At 41.2% G+C, this 8707-nt stretch overlaps 1 long non-coding RNA gene across 1 annotated transcript; it reads left to right on the plus strand.

Moving 5' to 3' along the window:
- Positions 1-162: 162 nt before the first annotated feature.
- On the plus strand, positions 163-4466 carry LOC117527662. Its single transcript, XR_004565584.1, has 2 exons — positions 163-1715; positions 1779-4466. It is a non-coding gene; the product is annotated as an uncharacterized LOC117527662 (long non-coding RNA).
- The last annotated feature ends 4241 nt before the right edge of the window (positions 4467-8707 follow it).

The following is an 8707-nucleotide window of genomic DNA, read 5'->3' on the forward strand; positions in this document are numbered from 1 at the left end:
GTAAAAACAGTAAATTAGTGTCCAATGGCTTACGCTAGGAAACACTATGGCTTCAAATTGCTAGTTGTTGACACTCTTCGTATGTAGGCACTCTAGTATATAGGAATCACAGTGTACGACTTCCTTCTGTCTATGAGTCTTGTAAGCGCAACTCCTTTTAAAATGTTTGGTGGATGTCAGTGAAGCTTCTCACACCATATGAAGATGTACATGAAGCAAAATAATTCCAGTCAAACACCTTCAAGGGGAGATGATTGGAATTTTGCATTTAATTGATGGATCACATGATATTGATGTTGTAAGCAACTCCTCCTAAACTATTTGATGGATTTCAGTGAAACTTCACACAATGTTAGCACACCGTAAGAAATATGCATGGATGAAAACAATTCCAGTCCAATGTCTTCAAAGGAATAAAATTGGTATTCTGCATTTAATTGATGCATCACATGACATTGACTTCATACATGCAAAGTCTCTTAAACCATTTGTTGGATTTCATTAGCACTTCATGTAATAGTAGCACACCATATCAATATGCAGATGAAGTAAAATAATCAAGGGAGACAACTGGAATTTTGCTTATACTTGATACTGACCTCATAAGTGGCTTTTCACAGAATGGTAGCGCACCATATGAAGGTGATGATGGTTCCAGTCTGACATCTTCAAGGGAGATAATTGAAATTTTGCTTTTAATTAATGTGTCACATGATATTAAACTTGTAAATGCAACTCTTCCTACACTCTTTTGTGGATTTCAGTGAAACGTCACACAGTGGTAGCACATATGAAGATATGCAGGAAAGAAAATAAATGTGGTCCAGTGCAAAATACATCATATTTGTCAATTACATATATAGAGGTTGACCAGTTTGTTAATTCAGTCGTTTCATGACAAAAGATCTACTAATACCAATATATAATACTCGTAGTGTTGGGAGAGATAGCTAGTTTTACATTTGCATTTCCATAAAACATCTCAAATTTTAATTGAAGGAAGCTTGATGCTGCTTAGTGGCACATTTCAGCGGAATAACAAAATACTCGTACACAGCTCACCACATTGCTTCCATTGTTAGGAACAAATTCTGCTACTTTATTCAGTGTTAATGAGAAGTACTGTGAGCAGCTGAACATGACACTCATTACATAACTTAATGCAGCGTGGCCATGGAACAGTCAAAATAAAATCGTGCTCTTACTTTGATCTTCGCGTTGGAATAGAACACATAGATGTGCTGGACTTTTCCTCACAGATCAGCAAATAGACTCGAAAGAGACAAACCTGTTTACAAGTGGTACCAGATGGCCGCAGCCACATGGTCACTTTCACACTCAACAGCTCGTCTGTCCAAACTTTCACATCAGTATGTGTCATCTTGCTGATGGGTTTGCTTTGCAAAGAGGCAGAGATGGAGGATTATGCATCAGACAGTTTGTAGCTGTTAGAGTTTGTGATGTAAAGAGACGCAGATGGACCCTTCTGTGCAACAAGGCAGTCAACACCATGTTGATTAGATGTTGTCTAATCTCTCTTTGATTGGAGAACAAGTCATCAGGTTGAATTAGAATTTACAAATTTGCAACATACATATTTGTAACAAATGTGGCTGTAATCAGGTTGATTAAGTTCTAGAAAGAGGTCAGAGGCTGCAGAGTGAAATCCCTTACGGTGGGAATAAGATGTGTATAATGTTTTCAGTGCTGATCAGGTATGACATTTTATTTTACCTTGTAGTGTGCAGGTATCACACCAGGAGTTGTGTCTGAGGAAGTTCCTATTAAATTTGGCTGTCAATCTTTTTGCATTATGTAGTGTAATCTTAATGCTTCATGCACACAGATGGACATTCTATTGTACAGTAACACTTTGGAAGTATCTGAGCACCATCGGGCTGAAGTAGACCATTTAGTGGCCACACCGAACCGCTTTCATTAAGAACACCAGCAACATTTCCTGTGGGAAGGAAGTGTAACCCCCACTAGGCTTTTTCCATTTGTACTGTTGTATTGTCACAAACCCTTCTAATATTTTATGTCAAAGTTGTATCCGATTTCATTTTTCTCTGTATGTGTCTGCACTGTCGATAGTATTTAAACAAAGTTCGGATGAGAGCGCTATATCATTGCACTGTGTTGAAACCAATTAACTGTCAGGTTCATGATGTTCATGTATTGGCTTTTGGAATTTTGTGGATATTTGCAAAGCTATACATTTTAGAAACGTGCAAACAATAGTCAGTCAGAAAATGGATGGTTCCTTTTTCATGCACGTCAGCACAGTGGCTGTCTTAGATTCGTAATAATGGCAACTTAAATTGAGGTAATTTTCTCATTATTTCAGCTTCTAGAATATCTAGGATCTTGATTCCTGTGGGTAAATACTCATTTTCAGGGCTAATGAATCCGGTGTTGTGAACTACAAAAAATGGAAACAATGATAAATCCACATTTATGGGTGGTGATCTTTGATTATCAACTGACTTTGCCCACTTGTACATTTTTGTAGTTGGCAACATTGGATTCGTTAGCCCTGAAAATTAGTATTTAGCCACTGGAATCAAGATAATAAGGACATGTAGAAGCTGAGATATTGGAAAAACTCCTGTTTTAAGATCCCTTTTTTCAAATCCAAGATGGCTGCCATGGTAGCGTCTCCAAAAATTGAATCATTCATTTTCTGACAGGCTACTGCAAACATTTTCCAAAAATTATGGTTTTAATAATTAAAAATTACTTTAAATTAATAAAAAAATTACATAATGAATATGACTATGATCTGATGATTATGAGAAAACAGTGTTATACTTGGAGTTTGTATTTATAGGGGTCATATTATACAACCTTTAAGCAAGCCAGTATAGGCTGCTGGCAGTTCTAAAAGCAGACATTGTTTGTAGCTAATATTATGCCATAGACATTGATGTGAGGTGTCAAAAAAGGAACAAAAAAGAAAATCCCTTTTTCCCAGGTGTTAAGTCAAGCAATTTGTGCACTTGTTGCTTTAAATGAAAAGAAGCTGCTGTTTGCCACATCCATTCTCTATTAAAGGGGGGGGTGGGGTGGGGGGTGGTGCCGCTTCCATCTTCTAAAGACCATGTGGTTCTTTGTGTGTTACAGAAGTCTGCAACAAGCCATTTCAAACTTAAATCTTGCTTGTTGCAGGATAATGTCTGCATGCACTGACAGATTTGTGGAATTTGGCAGATGTATAACAGAATCTATGTAACTGTAAAAGATAAATGAAAATATGTCACATTAAGACCCCTTTAATTGTGTGTAAGCTAAACTTCAAAAAAACTTGCAAGCTTTACTTGCACTGGATGTTGTCCAAAATCTATTTTTGTGTTTATTTTACTCACTTGAAATCGTAGCACATGTGCATCTTTTCTCATCTGAGGGAGGCATCCAAAAAACTCAGAGTGGGCATACTTTATCATGTCGTGGCCTTTGTGACAAATCTTTTTTGCATTATGCTTAAAAACCATTGATGAAATGCTTGTTTTATAATTGAAAAATTGTGTGAACGCCCAGCGCCTGTTGCATGGTTGTGCTCCACGTGTGCGCACGTTGAAAGAGAGTACATTTAGTCTTCACATATTTCTCACATTTTCACACTATTAATACACTCAATAATCAGTCCACCAATGTTTTACATCCCCTCAATTATGCAACAAACAAATGCCTTAGAATTGGTCACATCAGTCACCATGACCTACTACTACAGCTGCTTCACCCCGGTAGGTCCATTCTGGACTTTCATTGTTTTGGTATCATAGATTCTGTATGAATGTATACATGTCAAACCCAACCATGAAGTTATTCCAGATTATTGTTTGAAAAGTCATGTTTCAAATGTTTGTGAAGCCTTTGACACCATCTGTATTATGATGTGCAGCACAACCAATAAAGTTATTGTTGTTGAAGATTTTGTTTCCTATGTCAAATATACAGGGTGACCCCCCCCCCCCCAAAAAAAACCCCAAAACAAAACAGAAACTATAAATATTGTAATAAATCCTACAAAGGTCCAGCAAATTTCAAGAAATTCTTGCAAATTTCAAGAAATTTGCTGGGTTTAAATTTCAGTCTGGGTACGATCATTCCCCAAAGCTTCCATTGTCTTGGTCGCTTTGCATAAAAGTCATGTTCTTTCAAAATTATGCTCCAAATAATATTTGTTGGTGAAATAGGCCACTAGGCAAAATGGCTTTTCCTTGATTGACCAAGACATGCTGAGAAAGACAGTTGTTCCAGTCGTCTTCTTGAAGTTTCTTGCAAATTTGCTGGACCTTTGTGGGATTTATTAAAACTTTATGGGTTCAGTTTTTTTTTTTTTTTTTGGGTGGGGGGGGGTCACCCTGTACTTGCTTTGGTCTTAATTTGTGTGCCAAATATTTGTGCATTGTGACACTGTATCAAATCGTTTTTGCATTATGCTTAAAAACCATTGATGAAATGTGCATTCTGCATTCTGATTAAAAACTGTATCGCCACTCAAACTGCCTTGTGTCTGAGCTGATATGTAAAATGTGTCCTCTTAAAAACAGTGAAGGGCAAGATACAAGAACAATGGGATTGTAGGTACTGGGTAGATTGTCAGAAAGCACAGGGGAGACTCACACCAAGTTGTTTTTTTTTTTTTCTTCTCCATTTTAAAGGCCTTCCTTCTGGCATGAAATGGTTGTAACTGGTGAAGCACCAGAGAAAAATCTTGCTGTTTGTCCAGTCACATTCACAGAGGCTTGTAACTCCTTCAGTTGTCTTTGATGTCTTGGAAGCTTCCCTCACTTCATTTAATATCGCTGTGTTTTTTCAGTGAGCCTGCTCTTAACAAAACTACCATTTTGCACCATAATACTGCTATTTATTACAGAACTAATTCACCCCATAGATATTCAGTGACTTGGACTTGTTTTTGCATCTGTCCACTCACTTGTGTTAAGCAAACAAACAACATTCTTATAAAATCATGACTTGGATGCGTTAAATTAAAAATGTGTGCATATTTGGACTGACTTTTCTTGCATTGACTTTCTACTTTAGGGTGTACTTTTTCAGCATTGTCTTTCTAAAGTATTTGCTTTTCCATTGTTCATAACAGGAAGCACTCTACTTGTCCATTTAGATAAAATGCAATTTTTGAGAGATAAGATCACAGCTGGGAGCATGCGCTGCTAACATGCATCGCTACATCCGCCACACTACCAAATGGCAGGCAACTACACTCAACAAAAATATAAACGCAACACTTTTGGTTTTGCTCCCATTTTGTATGAGATGAACTCAAAGATCTAAAACTTTTTCCACATACACAGTATCACCATTTCCCTCAAATATTGTTCACAAACCAGTCTAAATCTGTGATAGTGAGCACTTCTCCTTTGCTGAGATAATCCATCCCACCTCACAGGTGTGCCATATCAAGATGCTGATTAGACACCATGATTAGTGCACAGGTGTGCCTTAGACTGTCCACAATAAAAGGCCACTCTGAAAGGTGCAGTTTTATCACAGCTCAATGCCACAGATGTCACAAGATGTGAGGGAGCGTGCAACTGGCATGCTGACAGTAGGAATGTCAACCAGAGCTGTTGCTCGTGTACTGAATGTTCATTTCTCTACCAAAAGCCGTCTCCAAAGGCGTTTCAGAGAATTTGGCAGTACATCCAACCAGCCTCACAACCGCAGACCACTTGTAACGACACCAGCCCAGGACCTCCACATCCAGCATGTTCACCTCCAAGATTGTCTGAGACCAGCCACTCGGACAGCTGCTGAAACAATCGGTTTGCATAACCAAAGAAATTCTGCACAAACTGTCAGAAACCGTCTCAGGGAAGCTCATCTGCATGCTCGTCGTCCTCATCGGGGTCTCGACCTGACTCCAGTTCGTCGTCGTAACCGACTTGAGTGGGCAAATGCTCACATTCGCTGGCATTTGGCATGTTGGAGAGGTGTTCTCTTCACGGATGAATCCCGGTTCACACTGTTCAGGGCAGATGGCAGACAGCGTGTGTGGCGTCGTGTGGGTGAGCGGTTTTCTGATGTCAATGTTGTGGATCGAGTGGCCCATGGTGGCGGTGGGGTTATGGCATGGGCAGGCGTCTGTTATGGATGAAGAACACAGGTGCATTTTATTGATGGCATTTTGAATGCACAGAGATACCGTGACGAGATCCTGAGGCCCATTGTTGTGCCATACATCCAAGAACATCACCTCATGTTGCAGCAGGATAATGCACGGCCCCATGTTGCAAGGATCTGTACACAATTCTTGGAAGCTGAAAATGTCCCAGTTCTTGCATGGCCGGCATACTCACCGGACATGTCACCCATTGAGTATGTTTGGGATGCTCTGGACCGGCGTATACGACAGCGTGTACCAGTTCCTGCCAATATCCAGCAACTTCGCACAGCCATTGAAGAGGAGTGGACCAACATTCCACAGGCCACAATTGACAACCTGATCAGCTCTATGCGAAGGAGATGTGTTGCACTGCATGAGGCAAATGGTGGTCACACCAGATACTGACTGGTATCCCCCCCAATAAAACAAAACTGCACCTTTCAGAGTGGCCTTTTATTGTGTGCAGTCTAAGGCACACCTGTGCACTAATCATGGTGTCTAATCAGCATCTTGATATGGCACACCTGTGAGGTGGGATGGATTATCTCAGCAAAGGAGAAGTGCTCACTATCACAGATTTAGACTGGTTTGTGAACAATATTTGAGGGAAATGGTGATATTGTGTATGTGGAAAAAGTTTTAGATCTTTGAGTTCATCTCATACAAATGGGAGCAAAACCAGAAGTGTTGTGTTTATATTTTTGTTGAGTGTATTTTCTGCTGCCTGGTGGGATGTGGGTGTCTGTCCCCTTGGCCCTTTCCACTTGCTGGAGACAACTGCATGCTGGCTCATACCCAGAAAAACGCCATTTGGCCAAAATAACTGAAAGGTGATACAACTTTGATTCATCTGATATTGATATAGAAGGGAGTCGTACTCCCTTCTGTTGTATACTCTATGCAGTGGCTGTGCTGCGTGTGCATGGATTCATTCTTTTCACCAGCTGGCTGCAGGCCCAAACACCTCCCACATGCAACTGCATAATGAGTACTCTTGTTGAAATCGGCAACTAAATTTAGAGTATAATGTGTTTCTGTGCAGCTTAGAGCCGGACAGATAATCTCTGAAAACTACATGTATAGTACATTATAAACTTCTTTCTGTGTTGTTTTGAGGCATTTCATGCATGCAAGGAGGGGCGGGTGCAAAAGGTGTTCAAAGGACACTGCTATATAAAGTATTTGCTTGAACAAAGTGTACTGTCACTGACATAAAAGGGTGTTTCTTGTTAGACCTGTTTAAAGGCCATATAATGAAATACCAGGCCTTCTTTTGCAGTGGTTGTTTTTAAGGCCAGGCTCAGTCCCTAGCAGCAGCAGCAACAACAACATCCATCCATCCATCCATTTTCTTCCGCTTTATCCGGAGTCGGGTCACGGGGGCAGCAGCTCAAGCAAAGCCGCCCAGACCTCCCGATCCACACACACCTCCCCCAGCTCCTCTGGGGGAACCCCAAGGCGTTCCCAAGCCAGCCGAGAGATGTAATCCTTCCAGCGTGTCCTGGGTCTTCCCCGGGGCCTCCTCCCAATGGGACGTGCCCGGAACACCTATCCAGCGAGGCATCCAGGGGGCATCCGGAAAAGATGCCCGAGCCACCTCAACTGACTCCTTTCGACGTGGAGGAGCAGCGGCTCGACTCCGAGCTCCTCCCGAGTGACCGAGCTCAACATGAGTACTTAAGATGCAGCTTGTCTTCAGACAGTTTAATTTGAGTTATATACAGCATGATGAAGCTGTATTTTTGCTTCCCTCAGTCATTATTTATATAAGGTCGTGCGTCCGACTCAATTATAACATGCTTTTATTTCATCTTGGATTGATTATTGCAATGTTTTAGTCTATGACCCGCCATTTGTTTCTAGCACAAGTCTTCCAGTTGCGGCAAGAGTTCTAACCCACTCACTCATCTTTAATCGCTTTTCCGGGTTCGGGTCACAGGGGCAACAGCTCCAGCAGGGGATGTGCCTTGTCACCAATCCTGTTTGTGGTATTCATGGACAGGATATCGAGGCGTAGTCGGGGGAGGAGGGTTTCCAGTTTGGTGGGCTCAGGGTCTCATCACTGCTTTTTGCAGATGATGTGGTCCTGTTGGCTTCATTGGCCGGTGACCTTCAACACTCACTGGATCGGTTCGTAGCCGAGTGTGAAGCGGCTGGGATGAGGATCGACACCTCTAAATCTGAGGCCACGTTCTGGAAATGTGATCATATAACTCCATTACTTCTCTTGCTTCATTTTCCTCTTGTACATTTAAGATTAGACATAGGTTTTGTTGTTAACATATAAAATACTGAATGTTAGAGTGCTATTTTATGTGACAGTTCTTGCAAAGCCTTCCCAAGCTTAGCATTCCCAAAATGCAGTTCTACTTTGTGAACCTGTGGTCATGAAAAAGAAGTCAGCAGGTGTACAGCAGATAGCTCATTGGTTAAGGAGCAGACCTACCAATTTGTAGACCTGGATTCAAATCTGCATCATCCCAGTCCACCCAGCTGTAAATAGGTACTGGCCTTGGCTGGGTGAGTAACCTACATTGGACTGGCACCCTGTCCATGGGGAGGGGTAAACTCTCA

This window comes from Thalassophryne amazonica, chromosome 16 (assembly GCF_902500255.1).
Source record: "Thalassophryne amazonica chromosome 16, fThaAma1.1, whole genome shotgun sequence".
In the NCBI taxonomy this organism is placed as follows: domain Eukaryota; kingdom Metazoa; phylum Chordata; class Actinopteri; order Batrachoidiformes; family Batrachoididae; genus Thalassophryne; species Thalassophryne amazonica.